We start from the raw sequence: 14,406 nt of genomic DNA, 5'->3' as shown, positions 1-14,406 counted from the left end.
CTTCTCTTCTCTTCTCTTCTCTTCTCTTCTCTTCTCTTCTCTTCTCTTCTCTTCTCTTCTCTTCTCTTCTTTCTTTTTTCTTTTTTCTTTTTTCTTTTTTCTTTTTTCTTTTTTCTTTTTTCTTTTTTCTTTTTTCTTTTTTCTTTTTTCTCTTTTCCTTTTCCTTTAATTTGTTTTTATTTCTATGGCTATTTCTTCTTAACACAGAATATCTTGTGCAGAGTGATTTGCAATACCAAATTTATATATTCTGCTTCACCTTTTCCCATAATCTTCATCACCTTACTCATTGAGAAATTGAGTGTATTGAGAGAGCAAGTTAAAACCTCTTTGGAAGAACAAACTTTTAATCTTTGGACTGAAAGTAATTCTAAATAGATCAAGAAAGAAATAGCACAGTTTGAGACCACAGATTACAGTTTCTAAATGCTGCTCATAAAAGTCTGTCATGAAAGCTGATGTGCTGGGCAATTTAGGGAAATGTGATCATGTCACCATTTTTTTTTTTTTGTCAATAATTACGTGTTCTATTCATTTTAAGACTTTTTTTAATGGGACTATAGTCAAGGAAAGAGTATACACTTCTTTATTTCAGAATGATGAAGAGAGAATACAGTCTTTTGCCATACATTTTATGCCTTTTAATAGTCATAAATGTTCTTCTAATTTATTTCTGAATTACAACAGTCTTTCAGAAGTGTCTAAATAAGAAAGTAATCTGCTAAGTCTATCTGCCTTGGGAAAAAAAATAAAAATATTCTGAGAAAATTTTCAGTGTGGTTTAATGAACCTCATTGTCATGTATTCGCATAAGAGTGAAGAGATACTAGCAAGAAATATGTGGAATAAGTTTATTTCATACACCTTTGCTTTTAAAATACAGTTAATTTTAAAATGTATTTTAAAATGTTTTTAGAATTTCATGCACCATTGCATTTAAAACTGCCAGATTAAAAAAAAATACCAAATGACTATTATCTTAAGAGAATTACCAAATGAAAGTGGGATCAGAGTAAAATAGGGTTGGAGGGGTACTTTTCTTATTCTTCATACTGTCAATCATTATTTCATTTTTCATTTTCATAGCATTCAGTGTCTCTGATATTGAAATGAATAGTGATTAGAAATGCTAAACAATTTGAGGAAGTGTATTTTGAAACTTCACAGAAAAAGAAGAAATCTACAGAATTATCATGAGGAGAAATATCCTTGTGCCAATTTCTGTTCTGTAGAATGTGCATAGATTTTATATATCAGAGATAAATATTCAGCCTGTGAAGTGCTTGTTTTACACATCTGTGCTGAAAATCAGGAGTTTATATTTTGAAGAATAAGACCTTAGTAATTTATAGGAAGTTTCCAGGCCCAAATCAAGTTTTGAACCTTCAAAGTAAAGCAAAGTCTAACAAAGAACAATAAAAAAAATAAAAATACTTCATCATGATATGCCCTTTATCTATATGATCACTGTCATTCAGTTTTAACTATTAATGATAATGCTTCATGACTTGCTATTAAATGTTGTTTAATACAGTGCATAAATGTACTGTAATTAAGGCTTACCAATAATAGATTGCAATGAAATATTAAGTAATTTTTCTGAGAAATTAAAAATATCCAGAATTTCTGGAACGTTGAAAGTATCATTTATGGATCAGAATATAAGGAATTATACAATAAATATATGTACCAATGAAGACTTTAAAAATCTTTATAAACATGAATATGCTTACTTTAATAACCTAGATTATGATCCCACAAAATATTTCCAGTGATTAAATTCAACGAAGCTTGAATTTATTTTCTGCTGCTCTCCATGGGATTGGTACATGGCAAGAATAGTAAAAAGATGGCCTCAACTCTTCTTGAATTTTTTAGAATTAATTAATACAATATCTTCAATACATTTAATGAAATCCTTAGGGACCTAGATGCTGTTTATTGTGGGACTATCAATGGGATCATAGATCAGATCAAAGAGACACAGCCTCTGTCACAAGCTTTTTGATATGCTAGTTGCACAGAGCTAAATGCTGATCTGAATTCTGTCTGCCTCAGCTGGTCAAAGAAAACTAACAGAAGAAAATATTCATTAGTGATATTTTAGAAATTTCTGCTTAAATGACTTTGCTTGAAGCTACCAAATGGCTGACTTAAGTTAATGTGCATTTCTCTCAAGGACCTCACAGACCTCCACATGAAGCACACTGTATGGGAAATAGCAGAAAAACTAAACCAAACCAAACCAAACCAAACCAAATGACTCTCTCCCACTCCCCCAGAAACAAACAAAAATCTCCAGAGCCCAACAGCCAGCCAGACAAGATATTAAAAAATGAAGCAAAGTTTTAAACACTATTAGAATGAATCCCTCATATTTTTCAATTAAAGGGCAAATCAAATGCCAAAATGTAATCAATAATTTCTTAATATATTTCTTTCCTCCAATAAATTGTAGGTTTTTACCTGCTGCAAGCAAATTCTATACTGACTTCTAATATACTGAAGTTAGATGGAGTAATCAAAGGACCAAAGCCAGGAAAAATGCAACAGCTGCTGCAGAAGGTGAGTGAGCAGCTAGTAATCATATTAATGACATTACTAATTTATGTGGTTGATAGAGTTTAGAATAGGAGTGAGGACTCATCTGTCATCATTGTATCATCCATCATAACTATGGAGTCTTAAGTAATGTGCAGGCTGTTAACAATTTTATGTTTTTTTGTTGCTAATCCACTTGATTTGGTTAGGGACCTTTTTTTAAGACTAAGGAAAATCAAATACTTCAGAGTGGCAAATACGAATGTGGAATTTTTTCTGTGGTAAAGGAGCAGATAGAGTAAGGAAAAATAATTAATGTTATTTTAAAAAGAAGAAACCATAATAAAGCCATGTTATTTCTTTTTTTTTTTTCCCCTTCAGCATGTATTTAATTTTCTGTCCTTTGTATAAGTTCATCTGAATTAAAAGTAAGCATTTTTCCAAAATGGAATACTGGAAGAGACAGAGGACTGTGGAGCTGTGTCTTCTACCTTTGCAATGAAAAATACCAATTCCAATCTGCAGTTTCCCATTGTCTAAGGCAGGTTAAAGGGCAACACTCTAAAATGAGTTCTCTGCCTTTGTTTCATGTAATCCCTTTCCACCAGGAGAAACTAAACACAAACAGAACCTTGGCCTTCAGCGAAAACTGCCAGGACATAGAGAGCTTCCTGGTCATCCAGTTTTCCTTATTCTCCATGTGACAATATGCTTCTCTTTCATTGGCTCTCAAATAAAATCAAAATGGCTCAGAAGGTTACTCCATCTTTAACATTTTCAAAGAGCTGTGATTTAATATGTAGAAATCACCTTGAGGTTTCAGACTTTTACTAAAAGAGATTCTCAGGGCTATAGCTATGACAGGTCAAGCAACGGTTGCTTAAACATCAGGGAATTGTGAGAATTTTAAAACAGTGCATGTTAGTTCTAGACAAGGGCTGAGCATGTGCACTATCAGTATTTCAAAATGAAATAATAAAAATCCTCAGATATGTTTGCTTTTTTTCATTTAGTACCTCAAAGATAATCAATGATGTTCAAAATCCAAATATGATATTCTCCTAGTCTATGTATGAATATAGCTGGCATTAGGAATAGAGAAAACTTCAAGATAGACAAAAAGAAATAAGTAAGTGTACATAAGAGAATTGCATATTTGATCTTTGCTGGACAGGTCTTGCCTCTCAGGTTTGACATAAGTTATTCATCAGACTTTGGGAGAAAACTCTGCATAACACCCTTATTCTTAAAAAGTTTTCTTCATCATCTTCCACATAAGTCTTCTTTCTCTTAGCACTCTTTCAGGGCTCAATTAAATTATTTATTAACACGGCATCTCTTTGAATCTCTGGAATATCTAAAACAACTGAAATGCTTCTTCAGGTGTGACAGGATTTATTAAAAGACTTCTGAATTAATGGACAGAGGTTAGATACTCCACAGCATATTAATAGAACCAAATTAGCTTATTTGTTCTGATTACTTTGTAGAAAATTCTTGCTGTTTTCTCTCAATTCGCCACTTTATTTATGGATATATAATCTCTAAACCTTTTCTGTCATGAGATATTATCTGTTGCTTTGAAACCAAAAACAACTTCCACTATTTTTCAGTGACTTACATCTGATCTAGTCACTCAGAGTAGTATATGACTGAAAAGACAGAGTCTAAATAGATAGTATCTCAAACACATTTTCCCTTCTGTATATGAAATGGAAGTTAAAGAAGAAAAATTGTTGTCATCAAGTTCAAGCACAAAGTGCTGTGGTGAAAGAATTAAAACCCATCTACAATCATTCTAACTGAAATATAATTACCTATTATTATAAATTGTAAATAAATATGTATATTTTTAAGTACAGTTAATTCTTTAAAATTAGAATATGATTTAAAATGAAAAATCATAGCATTAATTTTCAAAATAATTGACAAGTATATTTGTTTGAGTAATATGTTTTCACATTATCAAGGCAAGCTACATCAACAGCTACAATCAAATTTCACAGTGGGTTTCCTTTTGGGGGGAAAAAAGTGTGAAAAACATTTTATACTTTTTTAAAGTGATTTACAGAAATCCATTTAAAACTCTATGGTACTTTGAAAACCATGAAATTCCAGTTTTCATAGTTTTGCCATTCATTCAAAAAGCTTATCTTCTGAAAGAATTATTAGCATTGGTTTTACCACTTTCATGTTGTAGGAAGAAAGGCTGTGAAGAAGCCTGCTGCTGTGAACTTTTTACATGCTATACATTGGCTTATTATGATGGATAAAATTAAGTTCCTGTGTCATGACTATGACCTGCCTAAAACCCATTATAAATGCAGAATAAGAACCAAAGAAATACTGTAACATACACTTTGTATCGTCTGGAACATTTTGAGCCTGGATTTCCCTTCTTAGACAATGAATGAGTCCATAATCATAAAAACAATGTATTAAGATTTTCTATTATTTTGATACCATTATCAAAGCTTAACAAATAATTAATAAAAATAATAATTTGCCCTTACTGTACATTCCTAGAAAAGAAAACAACACACTAAGCCAAAGAAAGGGTAATTATTTGAGAAGTGACAGCAATGATAAAATCAGAGGGGAATTCACACATGAATATTCCTGACAAGGGAAAATGCTACTGGAAAGGAATGAGCCAGAAAAGGGTGTGCAAGAAGCCAGGAAGTAAATAAATTAGAAACAAAAATGAAATTTTCCAGCTTGCTACCAAAATGAGTGTTAACTATTTTTGTTCCAAAGTGTTTTAAATGACATTTTTTTTCTGTTTCCCTCCAATTGAATTTCCTTTTAATAGTATGCAATACATTTTTTTATGTAATTTAATTGTTTTTATTATCAAAGTAGGAGTGATGTCACTTCACAAGGTATCCGCAAGTTTGGTATTTAGTCTAAAGTAGTCTGTGGGAATCCTTTAGAAACCAGGGTTTATACCTCTGCAAACGTTGACCTTACTGAGCTTAATGACACAGAAAATCATTCTCTGTGTTGAAAATGAATCCTCAGTGAGCAACATTTGTTAAAATACATACTTTTTAAAGTTTGTATTGGTATCTCAACATAAATGCTGATTTAACTTTCTAAACTAGAGTGCTGCTTTTCCAGCATTTATGTGTACCAACATAGCTCATTCTGTCGGATGCTGATTAGTCATTTACAGCAGCCTCATGTCTCCATTCAGGCTAATGGCAAATGACTGCATTGTTTCTTGCCGGCAGCAAGATGGAGAGAAAAAAAAGGAGGGTCCTTTAGCCCATGTATTGCAATGATTATAATGTGCAGATATAAACTCCTCATTTGCAAGAAAAGTCAGAAGGCACTTCACAAGAACTGTCTCACCAGATTTTGAAGGAACATTGTTTCTTCAGGACAATTGACTAGTAGTCAATTCTCTAAATGAAAGAACTAAACACTGCAATCCAGAAAGATAATTTATTATTTAACCCCAATTATTCCTACATTTGAATCAATTCTGAACATATCCCACTTCCACAAAGTGAATTATCATTAATCTTGTTATGAAGCAGTAACACCAATACCTGCTTTCTGCAATAAAAATACTATAACGTACCGGTAATTTAAAACATGAATCTAATACATATTTACTATTAAGATACCAAAAATCATGTGAATCTATCTACTGGTTTAAAGCACAGATTTTATTGAAATTTAATTGAACTCATTACTTTTTAAGAAATTTTGCAAGAATCTCCAAGGTAAGGCTTGTAATTGTATTTGAATACATTTTAGTGTAATGGATGTTTTTGGGTGCAAGATATCTTGATCTGCAAAATTTCATCTGAAAACTTTTTGTGATGAATCAAAAGTCTAAGAATTGAAATTTGTACATTTTTGAAGAAAACAAACTAAAAAAAATGTTTGGAGAACTTTTTGGGGAGATAATAAATATATTAGAAATACTGATAGAGGATAAATAAGATAGGAAACAAAAGCTGTAAAGTTAGATTAACAAGCAATTTTTGAAACCAGAGTATATTTCTGATGTACGATGTTCTTAAAAATATTTCTAACATTGCAACTAAAATGTTTGTTGACTTCTGAATACAAAATTTACATATTTATTACAATTTATCCAGGCTAATATTGTTTTTCATCCAAAGGCTTAGAAAAATCTATTGTCTTCTAATATCTTTTCCTTTCTTTTTTTTCAGTGCAAATGAAAATTACAATTATGTTTATTGTGAAGTTGCTCTTCCCCCCCACCCCAATTAAAAAATACCATGAAACTAAACCAACCAAGTAAAAGAAACTCAACTAAACCCACAGACACTATAGCTAAGCACCTGTCATCATTTATAACCACTTTCTTTGATGAAATTTGGCTTGGCATTTAAATTTCTATCCCAGGGGAAGTTTGCACTTAAGTTTAAAAGCAAACCACTTCAGATGTTTGTAAATTATGGAACCATAGAAATGAAATTCTCAACAGATCCACCTGTTTTTTAGAAATGAAAATAAATGATAGTGGGTTGTATTTATGCCTCTATGTGTTTTCAGTCAAATACTTTGTGCTGGTGTCATGTGAATAGGGTAGGTGTCCTCAGACCCTTTGTGTTTGATAGCTCTGTTGGTGCCCCAGGAAAGCTGAGATCCTTGTGCCCAACCAGCCTGTCAGAATACTGTCAAGGGGCCTCTTCTGAACACTCTGCAGGACTGAATGGCAATTTGACTGACTGAGGGACAAACAGAGAGAGACAAACCTCCTTATGGGTCTCCACACACTTATTTGAGCATGTCACCCTCCGTCTGTCACTGCTAGCCCCCTTGAAAGAAGAGCACTAACAGTGTATGGAATAACACTCTTTATTAATAAAATTGTGACTTCTTATGGTTTGAGGATTCCTGGTGATAGTATCTGACTGCAAAAACATATTCAAAGCAATATACTAACAATCTCTAATCACTAGCAGCAGTTAGCTTGAGACAATCATTCAGCACACATGGAGTATGGTTCTTATCCAAAAGGTGACCCTATGGGAGAGAAGACATGTTCAGCCCATAAGCTGATGCCAGGAAATTTAATGGAGTCTTCACTGATTTCTCCCCGTTCTTAACTTACTTTTGTAGTATTTATTTAGATTTAGGTGGGGCTTGAGTGACTTTAGTCATACATCTTACTCAACAAGAGGTGATTGTATCTTGGAGGCACATAATTTCAATATTATGTCTGTGATATCCTTGGGATGATGTGTGAACCAACACATACAGATAGCCAAGGGAAGATGTAAAGAAGACAGAGCTGAACTCTTCTCAGCATGAAGAAGAGTGTAATGGAAACAAATCCAAGCGCAGAAAATTTTGTTTAAACTTCAAATTCTTATTTTTTTTTTTTTTTCTGTTAGTTTTTTTTTTTTTTCTGTTAGGGCTAACAGATGCTTGAAAAGATCACCTGGAGAGGTTGTGCAGTCTCCATTCTTGAGGTAACCAAAACTGAGTGAATACAGCCCTGAGCCACCTATTCAAGTTCCCCCCATCATGAGAAGAGGGATTAGGACTAGGCAATCTCCACAAGCTCCCATCAAACTCTTTCATTCTGGTTCCATGGATCTACGGAAATAGAATAATAACGTATTGAGTCCAGAATATTTCCCCAAATCCTCTTTTTTTCTGAAAAATAACATCAAAGTACTTGGATAGAGATCAATCAATGCAACAAACTCAATCTCTTCCTTGCAAATCAGTAAAATGTAGCAACTCAGGGAGAAGTAATATTCCTCCTATCTAAAAAACAACAACACAAGCAAAGTACTCTGAAAGTGAAAAGAAAATAATGGTATTCTGATTCAAATAAAACTAAACTACTTGATGCTTCCTTCTTTGATGCATACTGGATTTTTCTAAACTGTTTTTGTGTTTTCATTTGGGATATATTTATACTGACACTATATTCTTTCTCAGGCAATATTTCAGAGAGGTTAGAGGTAATGTAAGCTCCTTTGGTTCAGAAAGCTATAAATTTTCTTTTTATTTGAATATATATATAATTTTATGAATATTAGGATTTTTTTAGACTCAGAAAACTAATTTTGACTTGAAGCTAAATAGCAGTAGAATCACAGGTATTACAATTTGGCAGTTATTGCATTAATACAATCCTGTCCCTGAAATAATTTGCAATTATATCAAAAGCATTTGTTAATACTGCTTATTCAGAGTTTCAGCTTAAAATCTAACATGTATCTTTGAGGAAATAAGTATAGAGTAACTTGTCAGAGCAATATCAAATTTGGACATGGAATGCCTATAAATGTGATATTTCAGAGCCTTGCAGAGAAAATCAGGAACTTAGTATGCTTCTCACCCTTTAAATCCCAGAAGAGATAAACATTTCTTGCTCAATTAAGGTTCCTGCCATAGCAAAAAAGACTTTTGTAGAATAAATTTGTTCAGTTGCTGTAATAGGTGACTGTAATAGGATGTAACTGAGAGTCAAATGTATTGCCTAATTATGGCAGGCAGACATTATTATATATTGGTTATTATATGTTATCTTATTTTATTTAAATGGCAAAAGGTTAGCAAGGGGAAGGACTCCTCCATTTTCCCTTTTCTTCATAGTATATAAAAAACATTTAGATATAATAAAGATTGAATAGTATTGTAATATTTTTCTTTCAAAATTAAGCTCTTTTTATTACAAATGCAATGTGAAATTAGTGTTGAGTTCATTAATTGCTCTGAATATATCTCAGATAAAAGTGTGAATTGTGAGGCAGAGCTCCTTTTTTTGTAGTTTGGAATGTTTAATGGTACAAAATAATAAAAAATTTGTATCTCAACATGTGCATTAAAGGAAGGATTTACGGCTTTCTACTTTGACCTGGGATCTACAGTTTTTTTTCTGACTTTCAAAATAAAATTCTATCTGTGTTTCATCCTTCTCAGAAGAATATTTAAAATGAATATGAAAAAAGTGAAGGTATATTCCATTAATTTGCTAAATCAATAACAAGTATTTATTATTGGAAAAAGGTTTTTTTTTTTAAAAATAATGAATATGTATTAAGCTACAGTTATTTATACCACACTAAAACTACTTAGATTTTATAGGTAATTAGTAATTAGGATGCATTCTGGGTTTAGCTGTGGGTTGTGTCAGAATTTGAGACATCTTCTCTATTTTCTTTTAACTTATTATAAATGTAACACAAGAAATGTAATAAAGAACGGTACTAAAAACTTGGTTTGGAAGTTCTTTACATATCAACCCCAGCCTCCACAAAGAGCTACTTTATTTCACCAACATATTGGTCGATACATTTGCATGATTTATACAGTATGTATTTTCTGATGAAGGTCCCTGAGAAGCATCCCTTGCCTTAAAATATTTATTTCTTTTCCCCCTCTACTACATATTATTCTACCAAAGTAGTATTCTTAATATCATTAAATATTATTAATTAAAGATAATTCTTTGCTTATCTAAACTTCAATCTATTGTGTAACTTTTCCAGTATGTTCTGGGGTTCTTAGAGAAGCCTTTAAGAGAAACAGATTAAAACTGATAACTTTTTTTTTTTTTTTAAATAAAGAGAATCATATGAGCAAGTGAATATAACTAAGCGTATAATTGACTGAAATATATAGACCTAGAGGTATGCTCTCATCAGTACTTGAGTTTAAGTGAATATTTCATGTGTAATGAAATAATGTTAAGCATTGATTAGTTTATGTTTATATTCTCCATATATATGTAAAAATATAGCAACTTCAGTGTTGTGTCAGAGCCAAGATCCATTTAAGCCACCACCAAATCTACAACAGAGACAATACTCTATGCTTAGAGAAAGAGCATGGAAAAAATGGAACAGGAAAAATAAAGGTTTCTCTTGGATAGCCACTAAGTTTCTGTCAATTTCGCTGTCATTAAATTAATTAAAGAAAAATAAATCCTGAGTCCTCTTGCATCTGACTTAGCTAGAGGTGCATAGACTCCCCAAACTTCTCACTCATTGCTTTTACAGCTTTCCACTTGGTCCTCTAGAAATTATTGCACAACTGACCTGTTGAATTAAGAGGAAAATTAAGATATCTGCCTTTCTTGAGATGAAGTATGTACCCCAAAATAATTAAACAATTTCTATTGACTCTATCTATAATAGACTTATAGAAGGGTGGAATTTTTTCAGATGTGAAAATAAGAACATTAAAGTGCATGAAGGAGTGTATTTGTGCTATCTCTACCCAATGTATGTCTGCACAAAAACATTCACAAAATACAAAGGTGGATCCGTTTATTTCCCTTCAGAGGAATAAAGACAGGACTAGGAAGCTTGTTTGTCATATTGCTTGGAAGAAAAAAAAAAAACAAACAATGAGAAAATACCCTGTGTCTCCCTGCAGGAATTTGGGGAATCTTATTGTAATCTATTTTTTTTACCACTTATGAATTTTACTGAATTTGAGTCTAGGAACACGTGCAAGAACTCCTTTCTTAGAATTTTCAGTTAGCTGGAAAACAGATCTCAAGTCATAGTGAAAGAACAGCAAGTTACCTGGGGCTGTAAAATGTTTTTCTAGCTTTTGTTATCTATATCCTATATGTTCTATGGTAAAATGTATCTGGGCATCTTTCAGAATCTGTACTTTATTTCCCCGTGAAGCCTCATATTTTAGAAAGACAAGATAAATTACTTCTGTAATACCATAATATTGATTATTATTAACCAATAATTTAATCATTTGATTTAATCTATTCTCCGAAACTGAAAGTAGTGGAAACATATTTTCAAGATTTTACCTTTTAGTTGAGTTTTTTTTTTTGGTTGGCTTTTTTTTCTTTTTTTTTTAAACATTATTTTTCAAAATCTTAAATGCATAATGGTGATTAATTACTTGCCACATTTCATTACTATAAAATCTTCAAGGTGACAGAAGACAGAGGTGTGAGGAGAAACCATTTCCTAAAGTTAGAAAGGATTACTGCTCTCTTACAGAAACAGAATGGAAGACTTTTTCTTTAATCCTGAAATAGAAAAACACAAACTTTTATGCTGGAGGCATTTACATAATAACAATTCTAGATAACATTTTAATTTCATAAAGATTACAAACCTTGAAAATACTACCCTGTATTGGAAGTGATAACAGAATGTTGATTATAGTGTTGTGACTGTGACCTTGCAATTACTGATGTCACATACACCAGCTGTGATGAGTATCTATGAACACGAGTTGAGCTCCTGCCAGATTATGAGTAGGACATAGAATTTTGCAGTCCCTAGCAGTGTGCTACCTACTTAATATTAAATATTTAGTCTTTCCTTTATCTTTTTGGGTTTTTCTATTTCTTTTTTTTTTGGCTGTGTGTTTGTAGGTTATGTGTTTTTGTTGTTTGTTTGTTTATGTAGAGTTTCTCCTTGTGATGAGTTCAACTGGACCAAAAGGTAGAGTATTAAAATTGCAACCAATAGCTAAAATTTACACATGTATATGTAGGGATGTCTATACAGCTGCATATGTGTCTGCATATGTGTCTTGGCACACTGGCAAAACTTTAACCAGTGTCTATTGCTTTGAAGCTGAGGTAAATACTTGTTTTTGGGAGGAGAGGAAATTGAAGTCATCAGCATTGACCCATATTGAAGTAGCTGGTTTGTAACTACAGAATATACTTCTCAGGAGTGAATCATGAGTGAAGCTGGTTTTCACTCCTTCAGAGAAAGGAATCTGTATTGTAGAAAATGAATGAGAAGGCTTGTCTATTTGGTGCTATTTATTGAACAAGATGTGCATACCCATTATGATTTATACATGATAAGCTGAGGTAATGAGTCAGTGCTGAACTCAATGATTGCATTTATCCTAGCAGAACAGTATCATCTTCTGAACAGTTACTTGAAAGTGTATTGAAGTGTTTCTTGTAGCAATATGAGTTCTTTAGTATTTTGGGCTTTTTAGACATAAAAAAAAACCCTGTTCTGCACACTAGACAGCTTTGCAAGTCAGAACAGTGAGCTTTTTATTGTCTATTTGTTTATTTGAGCTACTGTTGGTTTGTCTGCTTATGACAATTATTATTCTTGGAATGAATGAACACTGAATACATTATATTCTAACCCTTAGAGCTTTATGCATCCTGGGTTTTATCTGTAAAGTTGCAAACAACACAAATTTAAATATTGAACATTAAAAATAATCCAGCTTGACTGTTTAAATTACTTATGCATCTACAGTACATGCTCTCATGATTGTGTTTCCTTGTAAAATATTACCATATGAAATCAAACAGACAATTAAAGTTCACAAATGTGGGGAAAATATATTACCAACATGACATTGTAATTTAGTGACAGATACTGTATGGTAACATTGTAATGGCCCACAGCCAGTGAATTTTTCTGTGCAGATGGTCCCAGCACCTGCAAGCTATTGGAAGGTACCATGTTTTGAATGTTATTTTTAGATCTCATGAGATGGCCTTTTTTGAATGTAAATGCAATGCCGAGAAATTTTAGTTTGTAGCAATTATTTCTACTATGATGAGTCTGAGTTTTGTTTAGTCCTCTGCTAAGCAAAATTATCATGGTGGAAGCCTGTGTTGCTAAAAGAGTGAAGTTTTAACAGGCTCACATATGATATGTGAATAAAAAGAAAGTATCAAATGGTCTCCATGTATCCATGGTTTGTGTGTTTCACCATCACTGGAACTTTTTCTTATTCAGTCCAACATGGATGTTACCTGCTCTGCTCCTCCTTCAAACCAACTATTTAACTCATTTGGCACAAATCTCAGTAGTTACATAATAGGATTCAAAGTGAGAAAAATCATGTCTTTAATGTGTTATTCTTGCATGTAATGTTATTTCTGTATTGGTATGTTGTTAAAAAAACCAGAGTTTACAAAGTTATCACATTTATGTACTCCCATTTCAAAGTCCATAAAATGTGTATTGACTTATGTTTTATACTTACCTATGTCATCAGTCTTCAAAGAGAATGACCTGTTTCATATATAATACTCGTATATTACCATAAATTGCCATAAATAAAGGAATTCGCAAAATTGGTAACTAAACTTTCAACAGTCACATTTGATTGCACAACTTCTAGCCACTTTTGTCTTTTTATGACTTTTAGCCAACTTTATCAAGAATGGGAATTTAAAAATTTCTTATATAAAAAAAATAATTTGATAGAAGTTATTGAAGTATAGCTTCTAACCTTGCATTCAAATTCTGCACTTTTACATGTGAAAAATTGCTACAAAGTATTCAAATGTGAGTTTTTTCTTTTTCAAGTGGCAGCACATACTTTTATGGATGTTTTCCTTCAGAAAATTATGCTTTTATGCAGTTGAAACATTAAAGGCATGTTATCAAATTTCTACACTTTTAAAATTATTGTAAGTTCTTTCCAAAGTACTTTGAAAATGTATTCAGTTCAATGTTAATTATAATTCTCACTTTGAATTAAATATGTTTTATTCATATATTGTAAAGTTCATGGAAATGAGAGATCTTAAGTGGGCAGACAGGAGGGTTTTTAGTACTATCATGATTTTCATTTCCTAAGCAAAGAATGCAACTGCAGTTTTTGAAAGCATTAACAAGACCATATACCTTAATTCTGGATTGGGAATGGCATTCATTATCTAAAGATCAACTGGAAAATCCAGCAGAACCCAAAAGAGGAAGAAAAAATTGCAAGCATTGCAAATCATTAGTCTCAGATAAAAAAAAAACAAAACAACCAGTCTGAGCTTTCTTTTCTGGATCAATGTCATGGAAGGAAGGAACTAGGGCAATAAGGACTCTGAAGAATTTGAGAAGGTCTTGCTACTCACAGACAGACCAAATACCTTTTGACCTGCCATCATCACTTGTAGGA

The sequence above is a fragment of the Parus major genome, chromosome 1 (genome assembly GCF_001522545.3).
Source record: "Parus major isolate Abel chromosome 1, Parus_major1.1, whole genome shotgun sequence".
Classification (NCBI taxonomy): Eukaryota; Metazoa; Chordata; class Aves; order Passeriformes; family Paridae; genus Parus; species Parus major.
The sequence above is the reverse complement of the archived record's forward strand: the minus strand, read 5'-3'. Positions refer to the sequence as shown.